The sequence below is a fragment of the Pantherophis guttatus genome, chromosome 11 (genome assembly GCF_059756535.1).
Source record: "Pantherophis guttatus breed Tessera chromosome 11, ASM5975653v1, whole genome shotgun sequence".
Classification (NCBI taxonomy): domain Eukaryota; kingdom Metazoa; phylum Chordata; class Lepidosauria; order Squamata; family Colubridae; genus Pantherophis; species Pantherophis guttatus.
The window spans coordinates 1,468,677-1,487,466 of NC_142073.1; the positions used below are offsets into that span (position 1 = coordinate 1,468,677).

Below are 18,790 nucleotides of genomic sequence, written 5' to 3' on the forward strand. Positions count from 1 at the left end.
TGGATTGGACCGTGGTTCCCTCTTTCCAAAGGATGGTTTTGGTGGTTGCAGAAAGCCACTCCCTTGATTTCTCTTAGTTTTTCAGAATGCTTGGCAAAAGGAGAGCTTTGAATCCCCACAGTTTCCAGTGGGAGATGACATCAAGACTGGCTTGGAATGATGAATGTGTTTACATGAACTTTTCATCTATCAATCACAAATGCTAAATTGTTGTCCAGTTTGGAGCCTAAACACGTCCCAGGCCTGAAGTGTCAGTAGCGTCAGTAGTCAAGAAGTCAACTCCACGTCTTCTGAAGCTCCAGAGAAGGTGTAAAGAACTCTTCCCACCTGCAAGGGATCCAAAGTGTCCAAGCTCATCCCAGAAGGAAGGGAGTCGATTCTGCAGATATGTCCAAACTCACATCTTCTCCTGATCTTCCTTGCTTTCACTTTGTCCCTTTGGAGGAATCCTAAGATAAAGGTTCTGTCATCCAGAAGAAGGTCCTAGATCCCATCCTAACCTCCATCTCTCGTCTCACGTTTTAGATCGGGCTGTACCTCCTCCCCTTAGGATTCCAAGTAGAAGGAAGAGATGGAGAGATTTCCCTCCCTACTCATAATTTCTACAGTCCACCAGTGGGAACAAACCACAGCGACCTCCCTGCCTTTGGGCAGGACCAGGGAAGAGCCTGTGTTGTGCCTTGCTAACCCTGCCCAGAACGTGGTCTTTCTTTCATCTTGGAGATTGCTCAGAAACCTTTCCAACAATGGAACTCCTCTCTCTCCCCTTCCTCTTGCCCCGGGCACATGCTCACGTATTACTTCCTATTAGCCCATGAATCTGCCTTTCAGGAGGGCCAAAGACTAAAACGCTTGGCTGCTCCTTGCTCTGAAGCATGTGCCAGGATTTATTAGTGTTAGGCGGAAAGGTTCTCCTGTCCCACCCTACCAATCCTGGATGAAAGAGAAGACCGCTTTTTATTTTTTGCCCAAAGTATGAAACAATTAGGGTGACAGCCCCAAGAGTGTCCTTGACTCTTCCAAGTGGAAATGTAAACTCATCAGTGTGGAACACATGAATGCTTCCACCTTCCATTGCCATGATGATGATGAGGAGAAGGCTGGGCGTGGCTGAATGTGCACTCAGAACCTGGCACTCAGAAGTGGCCCAGAGGAACATTTGGGAGGGGGGCATTGTCCCCACCTAGAGAGCTACGCTTCATTTGGAAGAGGACCTAGTTAAAAGGGCTTGTAAAAATGAGGGATGTCACTTGGAAGGTGGAGCTGAAGCAAGTGATGGGTAGGGCCGGAGCCAATCAGAGCCAGGAAATTTATTCCTGGTGGCTTCTCAACATCTATCCATCCCCTCAGAAAGGATCCTCCTTCAAAAGTCTTCCCTGCTCTTCTTCTTCCTTGATTGTATAAACAGAGGCATGGAATCAAAATCACATGAAGGATTAGTAACACTTTATAAACCCTTAGTAAGGCCACACCTGGAATACGCCATCCAGTTTTGGTCACATTACAAAAAAGGGGTTGAGACTTTGGAAAAAGTGCAAAGAAGAGTTATTAAGATGATTAAAGGCCTGGAGACTAAAACATATGAAGAACGGTTGTAGGATTTGGGTTTGGCTAATCTAGAGAAAAGAAGGATTAGGGGTGACACGATAGCAGTATTCCAGTATTTGAGGGGCTGCCATAAAGAGGAGAAGGTCAACTTATTTTCCAAAGCTCTAGAAGGCAGGGGAAGAAACAATGGATGGAAACTCATCAATGGGAGAAGAAACCTGGAACTAAGAAGAAACTTCCTGACAGTGAAAACAATTGATCAGTGGAACAGCCTCCAGAAGATGTAGGTGCTTCCTCACTGGAGGTTTTTAAGAAGAGACTGGATAGCCACTTGTCTCAAATGGGATAGGGTCTCCTGCTTGAGCAGGGGGCTGGACTAGAAGACCTCCAAGGTCCCTTCCAGCTCTGTTCTGATTGATTAAAGACAACAAGCAGTGCTGCGTTCAATTTTTGCCGTGACATGCGGTGCATGTGAAAGACAGGAGACCCGTGATGGAAAACCCAGCACAGATTTTGTTTTGTACACCAGCTGGAATTCAAACAGTTGGAAGACCTTGGAGAAGAAACATCGTGGTTTGGTTGGAGGGAGGGAAACCGCCAAGGCCGGTTTTAGCTTTCTTCCCCTTCCTTAGATTGGCCCCCAACTCAAGCAGGACAACAAACCACAAAGCATTCACCTTTGGAAGCTGGAAGATTGGCCAAACAATGCAGCGAGCCAGCTCTGCCTGCATGGAGAGGGATTACATGATTCACAGCTCTCAAAGCTGACATGTGGTTGACTTATTGTCAGGGCCGGTTCCCAAATCTCCATGGAAGTGCTAGTGCAAATATTTCTCATGGAGGCACACACATCAGTCAATGGTTCACGCCCAAATCCGTGTCCTACATCCATCCACACAGAGCAGAAGAGGTTCCTGCTAGTGGAATTCCTCCTGGAAAGGAAGAATTGCGTAAGGCTGAGAACCTTCAGGTTTGGCTCTACAAATGACAGGCTGGATTTGGAGAAGACATTTAAACGGGCCACTCAATTATCTTGTTTCCTGAGTGGGGAGGTTAACCCGCAAACGAAATTAAAAAGTCACTCCCATCAGTCAGTCACAGGGGCCCTTTAGAGGCACCCAGTCTGCCAACAACACCATGATGAAACCATCTGGGCTACGAGATGCAACAAAAACCGCTTGTGCGTTGAAGAAGGCAAGTGGAAATGACGAAGAATCTCAGACCACATTTGCTAGGAGATGAAGAGGAAACCATGGGTATGGCAGATGCTGCGCTTGTGGGAATTCTTCTCCAGATCTTTTCCTGTCCTCTGAAGTGAGGAGGTGGCGACAGCCGAGCAGATGGCTTTTTCATTGTGAGCAGAAGGCCTGCCCTGCGTACCACACCATCTCCAAGAGGCTGGCTGGTGCCAACTGTCTTTGCGTTACCGCATCAGGCAAAAATATATATTTTTTTTAATTTGCCAAAACATTCCAGCCTGTAATCTGGGCTAGGCATTATCTCCTCTGCTAAATTTTATGGCTTTCCCCATTGCTCCGCAGCTGATTGGATTGTGTTTCTTAAATCATCTTTTGTGGAGGCTGCCCTGACAGTTTTATTGAAGGGCGTCCTTACAAAACACGAATGCATTAAAATAAAATATATTGCAACGAAAAAATAAATAAATAAAGCAAAACAAAACACCCACATAATAGATTTCAAGCCCTCAAAAACTCCCCATGCATCAATAGGGTAATCCGGCCATCATCTCTGATTAGTCCCACATTGCAGACATGAAAGATGTTCGGATGTGAGCTTTGATTCCCGTTGCCTGGGAATGCCATTAATCACTAAACTTTCTGCCTTCTCAACATCTTGCCTATCTGAAGAACTACGCCGCCGTAATTGTCTCAGCTTATTTACTTCTAAACGATTTAACCATTATTACCTGGCCCTCTCTTCTCTGACCGTCAGCCGACGGTCAATAGAAAATCCACCCTACAATTACATCCATCATTCAAAAGAAAAGAAATCCTAACCATGAGCCTGAATGCGCAGAGTACCACACCAGAGCCACAAAATGCTCATTCAGTTCACAGCAGGAATTCCCTCTGCGGTGAGGGTTCGTGTTGGTGTACATGTTGAGATTGCTGAGTTTTGTTCTACACAAAGACACAGTTCCGGGCAACCTAGCAGGAAAATGTCTAAAGTTGCACTGAGTTGTTTTATCATACAATTCGCCTCTTTGGGATCCTTCCTGGGGTAAAAGTGGGGAGTGGGAATTAGCAGCTGTGTGTCACGTGGATCCCCTGTGGGCTTGGGGGAAAAAACTGTCAACTATTGAGATAAATTCTGTCTCCTTTCTGCCCCCCAAACAGGAAGTTTCTGTTTTTCTCTCTCCTGCTTGCTATGCTTTTTAAATCCTTTGGTGGCGTCTTTCAGAGGATGACGGATGCTCGGTGTAATTATTTAATTAATAACTAATAACCTAATAATGTAATAATTAACCACTATTAAATAATTGTTTAATTCTTATAATTAAATCCCTACACTGCCCATCTTATCTAAGTGACTCTGGGCCGTTTACAATATCCTAATAAAACCGTACAAAGACACAAATGAAAGCATAAATTATATAAATCTTCCCGTTCCCCTGTGGTCCTCTTGACAGCCCTTCTTCCCAGGACAAACCTTTCACACACAACCTTCAGTCCACCCATGGATAAGAAACTCAGTGGCACCAACTTTTTCTGCTCTTTGGAGACGTTTTATTTCCAACAGGGAAAAAATATTAGCCAAAATTGCAGAGGAAATGTTGCAGAGGCAATTAACCAGGTAGTAAGTTTTACTTCAAACATTTAGGGCCTCTGAGGTCCTTCGTGATCTCTGAGCTTAGTTGTTTTCCTGCAGATGTTTCATTAGGACCTCATTTATGTCCTCACCGTTGGAAGGCTGTGCGAGACCTACCATCCGCAAGAGTTACAATCACAGCTACATTTCCTCCCATGTTGGGATAGCTTTGCAGAATAACAGAGTAACACATTTGGAAGGGACCTTGGAGGTCTTCTAGTCCACTTCTCTGCTCAAGCAGGAGACCTTAATACCATTTCAGAAAAATGGCCATCCCGTCTCTTCTTAAAAGCCTCCAGTGTTGAAGCACTCACAACTTCTGGATGCAAGTGGTTCCACTGATTAATTGTTCTCAATGTTCGGACACTTCTCTTTAATTCCAAGTCGCTTCTAGAAATTTCTCCTTGGATCTAAGATGCTTCCAAGGACATGCAGGTACAAAAGGATGGAAGAAGTTAGCCAGACACATTTCTGACTCCTCAAGCAAAACCTCGATTCGAGACAATTTTCCTTCTCCTTAGAAGCCTGGAAACTTTGGTTTCATTTTCAGCACTTACGTACATTTCAGATTGAGCATCCAATCACCCCATTATTCAATGGAGAATGTGTGTGGCAACTGCACTGCCTTGGCCATGGCTCCATTTTAGCAGGATCTCCCCAAGGCAGAAAGTTTCAGAAACCTTGAGATTCACTGGCTGTCTGGGAAGACACGGTAAGGATGCTACTCCCAGATTCAGAATGATGAAGATTCCACTCCACCTGAGTGGATCAAAACGCCAGTCCCTATAAACTTGTTATTCTACAAGATCTACCAGAACCATCCCCCATACACCTTCTTTTAAAGAATGTGATTGTCTAAGCACCGCCATGCATCTTTTGGATAACAGAATAACTCTAAAACGGTATGCTGCGCTAATCTATTTTGAAATAAAATTATGCACAAAATATATTCAAACAGATTATTGCAAGGACATTCACAGGAAATGCTCTATCCTAAAGTTTCTTTGCCATTCAACCTGTTATCATTATTTTGAATATCCATAGTAGGAATATTTTCCTGGACAATATGAGTTTGATTGCAAATGTTTTATCTGGCATCTTAAGTCTGCAGGAACAACATGAATCAGATAAACAGACAGACAATAGATAGATAGAGATAGAATTGCTAGATGATAGAAGATTAAATAGATAGATAAGAAAGAAAGAAAGAAAGAAAGAAAGAAAGAAAGAAAGAAAGAAGAAAGGGAAAGAAAAGCAAAATAATCAGTCTACCTTTGCAAAATGCTCCTTTGATGCCAAGAATTAGCTGGGGACTTTTCTGATGCCTTCAGCAACAGATGTTTGGGGAATGAAAGCATGTCCGATAAATGGACACACCGTCAATGGGTTAAGCGGCAGATTTTGTTTACCTATTTCTTTTTCAAGAGTCTTGGGAAAAGCAGGGAGAGGGCAGGAAAGCGGCCTTGAGCGAGGGACGGTCCTTGAGGAATGAATGGGGAGCACCGCTCAGATTTCCTTGAAAGCAGCTGGAAGTGAGCATTTAGGACAAGGGGCGGAATCCGATTAGTCAAGCAAACTTCAGGCAAAGACGTGAATTCGCTCCCGTTAAATTTGAAGGCGATTTGCAAAAGCAGCTCTTTCTCTCTTGGCGGATTCTGCTCAGCCGTTTCAAGAGAGGGGAGGGGGGAGGAGGAGGAGGAAAATAGATTTTACACAGGCAGTATACGTTCATCGTAAAAAACCGAAAGCAACTCGGAAGGCGGCTGAAAAAGGAAACCAACCCTCCGATTTATTAGCCCACAATCTACAGAGAACGGAAACCAGGCGAATGGAGCGGAGTTACCTTTCTGGGGCGCTTCCTTGAGGTGCTCCATCCTGAAGAGGGGGGGAAGAGGGGACTTCCTTCTCTCACCAGCTCATTGGGGGGCAGAGTGTGCCCGGGGGGGGGGGTCCTTTGACCACGTTGCTTTAGAGACCCCGCGGGGCATCTGCGGAGGAGAAAACTTTCCCGGCGTGTAGTTCATGGAGGGCTGACATCCCCACCGATGCTCCACACGGACCCACACCTACAGCAGCCACGCAGGCGAGCGACTCCACAGTCCAGGAGGGGGGCTTTCCGAGACCAGCTGGTCCTCACCTGCTTCCTTTTGCAGAGGCCCCTTGGCCGAGCTCGGCTGTTCCTCTCCCTCGGGGGTCTTCTCAAACCGGGGGGTGGGTGGGTTTAAATCAACTCACATTCGGTTGAGAATTACGGGAGTCCAAAAGCAGGAGGGTCCAGGTGTGTGAGAGGGTAGCCCCCTCCCCTCGCCACCTGTTGAGATAGAAAGCCCGGGAATCTTCTCCGCTGGCCTTGGGTGGGGCTGCAGCCCCCACCTGCCCGCATCGCTTGGCGGAGTTATCCTTGGTGGAGTGGGAGAAGCGCGGGCCCCGCTGGTGCCTGCGGATGACTTCACCTCCTTAGCATGCTCCCGATAGTTCCCTTCCAGTGTCTTTCGCTGACTTTAAGGCTCCCTGCTCATCATCGCAATTTGGAGTGATTAACTATTTCCTCACTAGAGAAGAGGGAGGAAGGAAGGAGGGAGAGAGGGAGGAGCAAGGGGGGCTGAGAGGAAGGAAGGAGAGAGGGAGGGTGAGAGGAAAGGAGGGAGGAGAGAGGAAAGAAGGAGGGAGAGCGGAGGGAGGGGGAAAGGAAGGAAGGAAGGAAGGAAGGAAGGAAGGAAGGAAGGAAGGAAGGAAGGAAGGAAGGAAGGAAGGACTCCGCATCTTGAGCCTGGGCCAAGAGGAATTCATATGCTCGGGGTGGTCTATAATATTTTCTCTTCTGCACCCCACAGGGACCATCCATCCTTGGACCAATCCAGATGGCAAACATTTGTGACCCTCTCTTGTCTCCGCTGTCATTCACCGATCTGTGAAAGTTCCAATAGGGGAAGCAAGTGCCTGTGTGTACACACCCATTTGTTGTTGCTTGCGGCCTCATTCTGACTCAGAAGCCGCTTAGCTTTTGAATGTGGCCAAAGAGTTGCTGTGATGTTCCCCCCTCCCTTTACAGGCAGAGCAATGGGGAGGTAGGGGACAAAGTCCTCCAACTTTTTTGGGGGGGGGGGGGAAGATAAAAAAACAAATTATTCTCTTCCAGATCAGGAGGTGGGGTTGGATGGATGCAGGACAGCATAACCAGCAAGTTGGGCCTTATATTGACCTGGTGAGCATCTGAACAGCACTTGGAAATACCACCCAGGCTGCGTCTCTTTCCTTTCCAGGCCCTTTGATCCCCAGTTTAATACAACTGGGGATGGGAGGGGGAGACACACAAAATATGTGCCTTGCATACATTGGCCGGCTGAAGGAAACACTTCGTTCCTCTGACATTCACACTGCCACAAACTCTTTCCTTCTTCGGGTCTCAATCAGTCTCAAGTTTCAACTCTTTGTTTATTGTGGTGGGACTCAAAAAAAACAAAACACAAATGGTGTCTTTGTGTGTATGTGTGTGTCCTCATCCACACATGCGGCCCTGGGCTCCTTGCCCAGAATTTTCACAGCTTTATCATCAACGTGGACCCCTGACACGCGGGAAGCATGAAAACCACCTGATTAGAATTAGAAGCCAGCTTAAGGACTCCTTTGCACACTCCGGACACACGCTCCCATCCAATTAGCACCCTCATGCTACAAACCCAAACAAAATGACTTTGTGAGGCTTGGAAACGAACCGAAGAAGTTTCACACTCGTTGTGGTTGGGTTCAAAGGTGACAACCGTGAGTGAGGATCTTTGAAGGCCCCACCAAGTGGAGGCCGAGAAAGGACAGAAGGGGATAAATTTCTCTCACGGGGAGAGGACCCAAAATGTAGGAGCTCAGCTGTGTGCTGAAATACAACTCACAACCATTCGTTTAGTGCAGTGTTTCTCAACCTTGGTAGCTTGAAGATGGGTGGACTTCAACTCCCACATGATTCACTTAACAAACACAGTGATTCGTATGGCAAAAAAGGTCGTAAAATGGGGCAGAACTCCCTTGACAACTGCCTTGCTTAGCCAGAGAAATTCCTACAAACTTGAAATTTGCCACGTATGTTCCTCTTGGCTTCTAGGTGCTCACTAAGACAGGATTTTTTGAAATGACCATCGGAGCATTAGTATTTCCCATATTATTATAACACGCTCTGATGCTAAGGAGTTAGACGTTCTAGGGGATAGCATAGGGGAGGCTTCTTCTGTGGGGAAAGCCTCATGGAGAGAAGGGGCTAGAAAGCTTGAGGGAGAGAAGGGGAGAGGATAGGAGACATTTCTAAAAAGAGCCTTGGTGGCACAGCGGACTTAAACTGCTGTTAAAGTAGCACTTAGCTGCCAGCTGCCTGCAACTACTGCAAGTTCAAATCTCACCAGGCTCAAGGTTGACTCAGCCTTCCATCCTTTCGAGGTAGGTAAAATGAGGAGCCGGATTGTGGGGGCAATAAGCTGACTTTGTATAAAAAAAGAACACCGCTTGGGGGGGGGGGCAAAAAGCCCTACTAAGCAGGTATATACAAAAGTATGAAGGCTATTGCTTAACGCATTGTAAGCCGCCCTGAGTCTCCAGAGAAGGGCAGCATATATAAATCGAACCAATAAAACAATAAAATAAATTTCTGTGGGGCAAGGCTGAAGGAGAGAAAGAGAGAGGATAGGGGAGGATTCAAGCTGTATGTGTTGATTTATCAAGCCCCATCACATAGTTTCGTAGCAAAGCACAGGAATCATGCTAGTGTGTGTGTGTGTGTGTGTCTGTGTGTGTGTATGTGTATATATATTCCCCTGCCCAGAACTCCCCTGACAGAAAACAGAGCTGGTTGTGTCAGATGAAGTGCAGAGAAAAAACCCTGGAAGATCCAGGTGCAATTTAACAACTATTGCAAGATTTCTCTTTTTTTCAGATGCTTAAAGCTTACAAAAGAGGTGAGATTTCACCTTATTTCAGGAGAATGAGGAAATTCTTTCCCTCTGGGCAATATTACGGGAATAAGGGTTTTAAAATAACGCCACCTGTTTAAGATTAAGAAAATGCAGCTGGGGGAAAGTCCATCTGCATCTTGGTTCTGAGACTTTGGATCGGAGTTTCTCCAGCTAGCAACTTGAAGATAGAAATGGTGTAGGGGTCTGCTTGGGTGGGGTGGGGTGGGGGGGTTGGACTAGATAACCTACAAGGTCCCTTCCAACTCTGTTAATCTGTATCTACGATGTGTGGATTCTGGGAGTTGAAGTCCACACATGTTCAGGTGGCTAAGGTTGAGAATGCTCTGGATGAAAGGTCTGGATTTCTGAAACTTGCTGTGGGCCAAGGAGAAGTTGGAGATGACACCATGGTGAGATCTAGAGGACTTTTGAGAAGATGTTGGTGGCTCTAGGGGAGAAGACTGTGTAATGAAAGAGAGGAGATGCACGGCTTGGCCTCTTCTGCACCTCCCTTAGATTTCATGGAAACCTCTCCCTCCTCTGAAAGAAAGCTCTGGGAGGAAGATGTGATGAGATCCATGTTCCTCATCAGGTTGTTCAACAGTGACTTAGAAACATGAGGATGTTTTGTTTTCTTGGCCTCAGGATGTGCCTTGTGATCAAGTTGCGCAGTTGCCCGAAGACGCCTGCCTGGCTGAGCAAACTAAGGACACAATCCCAACCACATCTTCAAAGATTTTCACTCTCCCTTGGAAGAAAAACACCGCCGTCAGATTCCACTGCCCAGGTCACATATTTTATGGAGTGTGTCAGCAAGACCCTCTCTCCCCCACCCCTTCTCTTCCCAGCAGGATTCTGAAAGAGACACATCTGCAACTTTTCCAGCTGCAGACCGTGGCCCTGAGCCCAGGTGTCGTGGGGCGCAAAGCTTTCCCCCTCCCCCTCCCCCTGGTGTCCGTCGGTGCTGGAGACCTTCTCCCGTCCACACCTGGAGGAAATGCAGGCCTGGTATGTCAAGACGGGTGGGGGAGAAGGACTCCAGGGTGGAGGCAGCTCTTTGGTGGATGTTCAGCATGCCTATGGGATTATCCCCCAGGGTGGAGTCGCATGCCCTCGTGTGCAATTTGATGGCCTGGGATGCATAAAGAGACCAGGAGCTGTCAGAGATAATAAAATAGAATAACAGAGTTGGAAGGGACCTTAGAGGTCTTCTAGTCCAACACCCTGCTCAGGCAGGAAACCCTACACCAATTCAGACAAATGGTTATCCAACATCTTCTTAAAAACTTCCAGTGTTGGACCATTCACAACTTCTGGAGATTCCACTGATTAATTGTTCTAACTGTCAGGAAATTTCTCCTTAGTTCTAGGTGGCTTCTCTCCTTGATTAGTTTCCACCCGTTGCTTCTTGTCCTGGCCTGCAAAAGGATTAGCAGTGGACTTCCTTTGGACTGGAAAGCGGACCTGGAGAAGGATGCCCAAGGCTGGCTGCGGGGAAGCCCCACAAGCAGAACTGGCCACAGGAAGCGGTGAGGAGGATAGGAGTCCTCAACATATGACTGGTTGCTTAGTGTCACCGCATTTCGAGCGCATAGCAACTCAGCTGCATTTGCAGTTGTTTGCAGCGTCCCACAGTCCCATGACTTTGCTTTAAGATAGTTTTGATAAAAACGGGCAGTTAATTCCAGTTTTTGGCAAAACTGGTTCCACAATAAAGCACGCTCAATGACTGCAGCATTCATTTTATGATCGCTGTGTTAAGCTAAGTTAAGTTAACTTTATTGTCAGTGCATCTTGTACAACGAAATTAAATGCCATCTTCAGTGTACATTATAACTATGAAAATAAAACAAAAACACACACCCTTCACATTCTACACAATTGAATTGAATACCCGATATTTCATTAGTATTGCACTGCCCTAACCCATCCTTCTTCTTCCTGACGGGGCAGTGACCATCCTGAAAAGCCCTTCTGAGACTCACAAGGGGCTGTCCTTAATGAGGGATGGCTGCGTGCAGAGTGAGGCTGCTTCAGTCTCTCGTAGCAGATGCTGCATTTCACAGACATATTGTAGTGATTTCCTGGTCTGGCTGGAAAGTTTTCGCCGTTGTTTACCAAGCATTATTTCAAAAATTCACAACGGAGAGGAAGATTCCACCCTGGGTTTGTGCATTTCCAAATTCCTGTCCAAGGGAAGATTTGCTGCGAGAGAGGTGGGGGGGGGGTAAGCCTTTCTCGGCCTCTCCCTCCCTCCCTCCCTCCCAGCCCAGGGGTGATCGCAGGCTGGGATGGCCCCACCCGGCTGCCGCTGCTCCACATGCAGGTCGCATGAGGCTGAGGTGCACCAGAGCCAAATGGGATGCTGTCATGAAATTGCATGCACGCCACGGAGCATGACACCAGCCGACTGGGCCAGCAAACCCAAGGAACAGGCCTTGGCTACGACGGAGCCATAAAACAGGGATGGAAAGAGGGAATCGGGACTCTTTGGAAAAACGAGTCCAACAGATGATATGGAAAAACTGCCATAAAGAAACAACCAGTAAAAGAACAGAACGAGCAGAGCGTTTTTTTAAAAAAAACTTTGGAGAAAACACGGAATGTCTAGATAAGTCAAGGGACCCATGTTGACCTGCGCTTAGTCTTGAAGAACTGCCCAGTTCCAGAGCCTGAGAAAATGTGGGGTTTCCTCTCTTCCCTATAGATTCTTGACTCTGACCTCTGATTATTTCCAGCTTTGCTAAAAGGAGTCTTCCCATCCTTCTTAGACCTTTCGCTGGGAAGGTCAACTCGCCTGGATGGGTTTCCCGGCTGCTTCCATTTTGCCAATTAGAGGTTTTGGGCTACAAACTCATCAGTCAAGTGAGTTTCCTCCCATCATCCATTGAAACATAATATTCCAATATACTTAACTTGACCATGAGATGCTGATGAGGTTACCATCTGTGAATGTTGCTCAATGGCTTTGGCTGGAGGATTTATCCCACCAGCAACATCTCCAGGCCTCACCTTTTCTTGCCCGCTTGCTAAACTCACCATTGCTTGATTGCATTGTTCTTCAATAGTACCTCAGGTAATCAGAATAATAGGAGTTGGAAGAAACCTTGGAGGTCTTCTAGTCCAACCCCCTGCTCTGGCAGGAATCCCTATATCATTTCAGGCAAGTAGCTGTCCAGTCTCTTCTTAAGAACTTCCAGTATTGGAGCACTCACAACTACTGCACACAAGATGTTCCACTGATTAATAGTTCTAATTGTCAGGAAATTCCTCCTTAATTCCAGGTTGCTTCTCTCCTTGATTAGTTTCCACCTGTTGCTTCTTGTCCTACCCTCAGGTGCTTTGGAGAATAGCTTGACTCCCTCTTCTTTGTGCAGCCCTGAGATATTGGAAGACTGCTATCATGTCTCCCCTGGTCCTTCTTTTCATCAAACTAGACATACCCATTTCCTGCAACCGTTCTTTATATCTTTTATCCTCAAGTCCCCTAATCCTCTTCGTTGCTCTTCTCTGCACTCTTTCTAGAGTCTCCACATTTTATTTACATTTTGTCGACCAAATTGTCAGAACCCATTCAGACAACCTGGCTGCAATAGAGGGCAGGGGTGTCTGTGTGGCTTCCAAGCATTTCTCCATTCAATCAAGGCATGCTCTACCCTGAGAGAACACCATGAAAAGAAGAGGGAGAAGAGGGGACTCAGAGACTCGAGGCAAAAAAACTCATCTGTATCAATCATCAAATCCTTCAGAGTCACCCTAAGACCAGAAGCTCCTTTTGCCTCTAGGAACATTTGTCTTTATTAAAAAAAAAACCAAGGGAACTCAGAGAACAAGCCCAGTTTTCACTCCCTCGTGCCCCATTTCACAGCATTTATGCTATTTATTACTATTTATTTGGTTTCTATATTGTTCTTCCTCCAAAAGGATTCCAGAGCCGCTTGCAAAAGAACAGTGAAAACAACGTAGAAAGTATCATAGCAAACCCAACAATGCTTAAGAACAATACACAGAAATATTAATGTTGATTTAGAAAAACAAAACAAAACAGAGACTAACAGAGAACCTAATAGGAGAGAATATATGCAATGTTGGCAAGCAAACAATCCGGCTCAGAGAGCACCAAGGACTCCAACAGAGCTCTAGAAGACAGTCAAGTCCTGGAGGGGCTACTATCCTACTCATCCCTGGGTAGATAAGGGTTTTTTCCCCATTCTCTTGGCCACTGCACTGGGAGCCATTGCAAAACTCCTATGCAGAATTTCCCAAGCTGTTGGGGGAGATGATCTCGTAAGCACCTGGATTCTAAGCTAAGGAGAACTTTCCTGACCGTGAGAACAATTAACCAGTGGAACAGAAGTTGCCTTCAGAAGTTGTGGGTGCTCCATCTCTGGAGGTTTTTAAGAAGAGACTGGACAGCCATCTGTCTGAAATGGTGTAAAGTCTCCTGCTTGTTCAGGACCCTTACAACTATGTTATTCTATGTCTATTCAGGGTTTCATTTCCACGACAAAATGTGGAAACCCAGGGCCACAGCGGCATTTTCAGGACAGATCCTATGTGGTCTCATGTGATCAATCTGTTTCTGCACTAGTTTTAGCTTCTGGGCAGTGGAAGCTTTGCCAGGTGTGTCCAGTCACGTCCTGGGATTGAGAGGACGACTGAGACCGTCACTTCCAAACCGGTTAAGATTTTCCTAATATTCCTCTGCTTTCCTGTAACATCAAACCGTTTGCATCTCTGAAGCCAGGAATTGGCTACGTACCCTCAAGTGTAAATACAGCGTGTAACTTGCTCTGCATTGAAAGGAGAGAGGCAGAGGCAGGGAACGTGCTGGATCAAAGATCTACCAAGATGTAAAATTTGAACTGCTTGATGATTCCTGGCTAATGTTCCTCGTAGGGCTGCTGCAAAAAGAGGAAGAGGAAGGAGCAGATTGAAGCTCCCGGACCTGAGTTTCTTGGAGGACAAGATGAAAATCGCAATACACAAAGCAGACCAATAAGATGGCAAATGGGGGCCCAGCGGGCAAGAGGTTCTGTGAAATAGCAAGCTGGCTGGGGAATTATGGGAATAGCAGTCCGCACACCTTAAAGCTGACCCTTGTAGAGAAACGCTGCTCTAGAGGTAGAAGAATAATTTGATGGAAAACAAGATTCTCCAGGCCACAAAGGGATCCAGATCTGAGATCATTTCGTCATCAGCCAGAATCGCACTGGAATCTCCTAGGCAGAGAAAGGGCCGTTTCGGCAAAGCAGGACCGGCGGTGGGTCCCTGGAGGTCTAACCAGATTGGTCCTGGCCAGGCAACCATCGGAGCCTCAGCAGACGTTTCTGTGCACTCCTGGCAATGTTCACCCATCCTGCTGCCAGAAGCCAGGCGTTCCTGATGGGTGAAGGAGCAGGTTTTGCATCTCTCACCAACACAATTTGGGCTCCGAACCTCTTGAAAGTTGCTTTGGAGAGCTGCCACCTTTGCTTTGAAACTGGCAGGGTTTCAGTCTCTCTGTCCCCCATGGATCTTCCCTCCCTCCCTCCCTCCCTCCCTTCTTTCCTTTCTTTCTTTCTTTCTTTCTTTCTTTCTTTCTTTCTTTCTTTCTTTCTTTCTTTCTTTCTTTCTTTCTTTCTTTCCCTCTCTACACTCAGGGCATTACTGTCAAAGCTGGAGGAGTGAGTCTTACCACCCTCTATACTCCAAATTTTAAAATAGCCTGAAGTTTTGACAGCCTGACATCTACACTCACAAGGCTGTTTGTGCCAAAGGGTGAATCACCCTGACCCACCACAAAGGGGCACAAATGTCTCACCAAGGTATCTGAGCTCTATTAAACGAGAGAAAGACAGAGAGACAGAGACACACACACACAGAGAAAGAATATGCATATATTTTATACAAATATATATGCATATATTTATAATTTTATCATTCTTGTTAAGAATCATGATTATTTGTAATAGTAAAATCTAATTTCAAAGTAAGAAAACAAAATAGAAGCAGTAAAAGATGCAAGAAAGAAGAGAAAGGAAAGAAAAAAAGAAAGAGAGAAATAGGAATATAATAAGGAAAGAGAAAAGAAATATATAAAGAAGGGACTTCCAAGTTCCAACCTCCCTCGCCACAAGGATGATGTATATCCTTGATACTTTGAATCACCTCGAGAGGTTCATTCATGACAATCTGAAATTATCTGATCACATAGCCGGTTCAATGTCTTCCTACCACCAGATCCATTAAACGGAGTCTCTGGGTTTGCCCAAGAGGGCACCTTTACCTGGGCACACGCTCTGCGTTTGCACCACTGGCCGGGTTAAAAACGAGGCTGCCAGGACGTCACATGAACTTCACAGAAGATCAAACTCTGCCCCAGTTCCTGCCTTCAGAAACGCCATCAAGCATCTCTACGTTCCTCTGGGTGGCCGTGAAAGGCTTAGAAACCTCTTGGAATTGCTCCGAGGCTGAGTTTTAACCCCAGTGCCAAAGATTGCACGTTGCGTGCTACGATCCTGGATACGCATGTTGAAAAAGAAAGACTGTCACCCCATGCTAATTGTTGGTGTAAACAAGGCTCAACGTATCCAGTAAAGATTTTTAAAAACAAAACAAAACAAAAACAAACAGCCAGACTCAATATTTTGTTTGCAGTCCGGACCAACTCCCATGTTTTTGCAGTCTGGTTATTATATGCCTAATTGACACAGCCATTTCTTGTTGGAAAAACAACAACAACAAAACCCCCAAATCTGGGACCTTGAAATCTCTAATGAGTCAGCCGGGTTCATAAATGAAGAAGATTTTGTAGGAAGAGAAAGTTTGGTGCCAATATTTCAGCTCAGAGAAGATGGAAAACCCAGCAGGGGAAAAACCCCATTCTCAAGACCAGGACTCAGAGGTCACAAAGGGAGGCAGCTCCAGAATGGGGAGAAAGGAAAGTGAGGAAAGAGAAGGGTCAACAGAGAAGAGGGAAAGGGAAATTGGGTGTGTTGTGTGTGTGAGAGAGACCGAATAATGCTTTGTGGAGGGCAGAACTGATCATCCTCTGAGGAGAGAGAGTCACCCCCCCACCCCCATGTTTGAATTGGGAGGGGGACAGGAGAAAGAGTGGATTCCAACCACCGGGTCAGTTTTTGCTAGCAAAACCTGATCTGACACAGGAAGAGAAATTCCTCTAATTTTAGGCAGGTGTGTTGGAGAAGAAATTGCCTTTCACCATCGTAAATACATGCTGGTCGCTAAATGCCTGAATCACAGGACCACGGAGAGGCTGCCGCAGTCATATCTACAAGGACCAATGGTCAGTCCCTTTTTTCATTTGTAACCTTGAATGATGGCTAAATGAATGGTTGTAAGTCAAGGACTATCCGTATCCTACGCAGCCATCTTAGGAGCTTCACAAAGGAAGGTGAAGGTTGGTCTTTGAGAGAGAAAACGTTAGGGGGGAAAAGTCCAGAAAAGGGGATACGCTTTCCTAAACAGGGACTCTTTGAACCCCTGCGTCTGAAGCAGTAGGTGATTTCCCCCAAGTGGGGAAGGAAGCTTCCAAGTCTGGTTTTTCCGGTCTGTGTAAATGGTGAACTTTGGAAAGCCCTGGAGCCCTCAGATCGGCATCTGAGCTTCTGCCCAGTGGCCATGGCTTCTAGTCACACCTGTTCCCCTGCTTCCTTCTCTCCGGAAGGCTGCTGACATGCTGGGGCCTGTCCTTCCAGGAGCTCAGAGGATGCTGAGCACGAGAACAATCAGCTGAAGAAGCTCAAGGAAAGAAGGAAGGAAGGAAGGAAGGGAAGGAAGGGAAGAAGGAAGGAAGGAAGGAAAGAAGGAAAGAAAGAAAGAAGAAAGAAGGAAGGAAGGAAAGAAAAAGGAAGGAAGGAAGGAAAGAAAAAGGAAGGAAGGAAGGAAAGAAAGAAAGGGAAGGAAGGCAGGAAGGAAGGCAGGAAGGAAGGCAGGCAGGCCTTGGGTTCAGCTGCTCTTGCAAAGAGGGGAACGCTCCCCAGAGTTAAGAAAGAGGCAAATGGTTGCAGTCTATGGACATCTCCCAATGAAAGGAAGAAGAACATCTGATGGTTCCACCAAGAAATCTTAACAACAACAACAAAACTCCTGGGAAGTCAGGATGGCCATCCCCAGGCCTGGCCATATTTTTCGAGGGGGGATGAATCCCAAGGCAGACATTGGGAGGGGGAGCAACCCTTCTGGTACCCTGTTTGCTACAGTTATCCCAGGTTTTGCTCCAGCAGCCACTGGACACGTGTCAAACCCAGTGCAGGTTCTCGGTTGCTTTGACAGCACAAGCCAAGATCCTGCTGTTGGCCTCTCGGGGAAGTGACTCACCCTCTCTCATCCTCACGCTTTGATCCTGCCGTATCCTTCCCTTGAACCCCTGTCTTTTTTCTTCTCCAAAGTCCTGCCAAGAATTGTTTGTCTGTAACCTTTGGCATAAAAGCTGAAAAAGGCTCTCCAGGCTGCTCTCGTGTCCCCGGGACTATAAATAGGCGAGGTAGCACAGGGTGTATTAAAATTAGCCGTGGGATCAGAGCCAGCACTCACAACCATTTTGACCCACAGTGTGTGCAATGCAGAAGAGAGGCAGGAAGGCTGCGGGGGCTTCTCCAGTGGGCCAGAATGTTTTCAGAGGGAATTTTGGGAAAAAAATAAAACTCCCCTCTGCAAATCTGGAAGGTTCTCCAAAGACGTTTCTGATGCGAAGAGGAACACTCCGCGAGGTCCACTTCTCTCTTGATTATCAACCCCTTTTTGGCTTCCAACCTGCCGCATTTTCTTTCTATATTCCCTTTTTTTTGGGGGGGGGGGAAGCACAATTTTGCTGAGAAAAACATATTGCAAAAGAAAACCTGAGAAAGGGCATTCCGATTCGTGCAACAATTTTGGAAATGAGAATCTGTTAGTTGCCCCTTGTCAAAATGTAAACTCATCAAATCCTCCCCAGTCCACCCACATGGAGAAGCTGGGAGAATTGCTGGATTGAACAGGAGGAGGAGAAAGGCAGCTGGTCCTGTTGCTTTTTCCATTTATTTCCAGGATTGCTTTATACCCTCCAATGCTCAGGGCAGCTGGGAAGTCGAAGAGCTTAACCCAAGTTAACAATCTGGGCGAGGAGTCTGGGGATTTCATAAGAGATGCTGTCGAAGGCAGGACTAAAAAATCAGTAATATGTCTGCTTCTAAGCACATCGATCCATTTTCCTCCTTTTTTCACCCAAAGGGAGGCTTTGAAATTCCTGAGAACTTCACCTAAGAAAAAAGGGGCTCAGTAGGCACAACGGAAAGAAAGCAATCTCGCTTAAGCCTGTGGCTACCTCATTCTCGTTTTTATTCAGAATCGGGATCCAACTTTTCTCCAGAATGTAAGGAACAACATCTGCTGTTTTTTCAGAGCCATGGTGGGGGGAAAAGTAAGCCTTATGCAACCAGACCTTGTCCAAGAGTTTTAGATGGCTTCTGAACAACTTTCCCCAGTCGTCTGCT

General features: G+C 46.4%; 1 protein-coding gene across 2 annotated transcripts in view; it reads right to left on the reverse strand.

The window, feature by feature from the left end:
• The window catches only part of ZNF469 (zinc finger protein 469), a 154,792-nt gene that overhangs the window by 62,970 nt on the left and 73,032 nt on the right, over window positions 1-18,790 (reverse strand). The window contains exon 1 of one of the 2 annotated variants that reach the window (XM_034426600.3): window positions 6,221-6,912. The exons of the other annotated variant lie outside the window; for it this stretch is intronic. The gene's annotated coding sequence lies outside the window, so the exon portion shown is untranslated. Of the gene's footprint in view, window positions 1-6,220; window positions 6,913-18,790 lie in introns of those variants that run through there. 2 annotated transcript variants of the gene reach the window in all.